The sequence below is a fragment of the Arachis hypogaea genome, chromosome 11 (assembly GCF_003086295.3).
Source record: "Arachis hypogaea cultivar Tifrunner chromosome 11, arahy.Tifrunner.gnm2.J5K5, whole genome shotgun sequence".
In the NCBI taxonomy this organism is placed as follows: domain Eukaryota; kingdom Viridiplantae; phylum Streptophyta; class Magnoliopsida; order Fabales; family Fabaceae; genus Arachis; species Arachis hypogaea.
The window spans coordinates 90,133,081-90,133,987 of NC_092046.1; positions in this window are offsets into that span (position 1 = coordinate 90,133,081).

A 907-nucleotide genomic window follows, 5' to 3' on the forward strand; every position below is an offset into this window, starting at 1 on the left:
TCCTTCGGAACTTGGGAAAGGAATGGAGGATTCATGCTAGAGAAGCTTTCTCACAGTGAATTGGATTGGGGTTTGGATGGATATTGTGACATGTAATCCTACCAAATTGTGGTTCATGAAACTGTGTAGTATAATCAGTGATCGAGCATCATCTCTTCTTATGAACATTTAAACCAAGGGATTGGGAATTTGTTTGTTTTTAGATAGAATTGGTGAGCCAAGGATTGGGATCCAATCATATAATATTGCAAGCAAAATTTAATGAATGCATTGGTTGAGGAAGGGATAAAAGTTGTTTGATTCGGAGATCTCAATATCTCCTAACACCCAATGAACTCCCCATTTCTGATTTACCACTTTCTCTTTACATTCTGCAATTAAATTCATGCAATCACCCCCATCCTTTTAATTTCAGCAATTTAGCTTCTCGCTCTTTAATTCATGCAATTTTACATTCCGCAATTCTCATCTAAATCTTGATTCTGCTCAACTAGAACATACTTCTAATCCGAATTGCTCACTCAACCAATCCTTGTGGGATTCGACCTCACTCTATTGTGAGTTTTTACTTGACGATAACCGGTGCACTTGCCGGAAGGAATTTTGCCGATCGTGCAATTTCCTAAATCGTAGCATAACAAGTTTATGCGCATCAAGTTTATGGCGCATAAAGACAATTCCACTATCAAAAATTCATGAGAATTCTTCCATTCATAGCTTTCAAGGAATATAACTAAAAACTCATGGAATTTGCATCAAAATCTTCATGTTGAATGATTTAAGACAAGCATGACTATTTGGCCCAAATGATTACTTAAGGCTCTAGAAAATGCATAAAACAACTAAAAATAAAAGAAAAAGGCTAGTGAAACTAGCCTAAGATGCCTTGGCATCACAACACCAACTT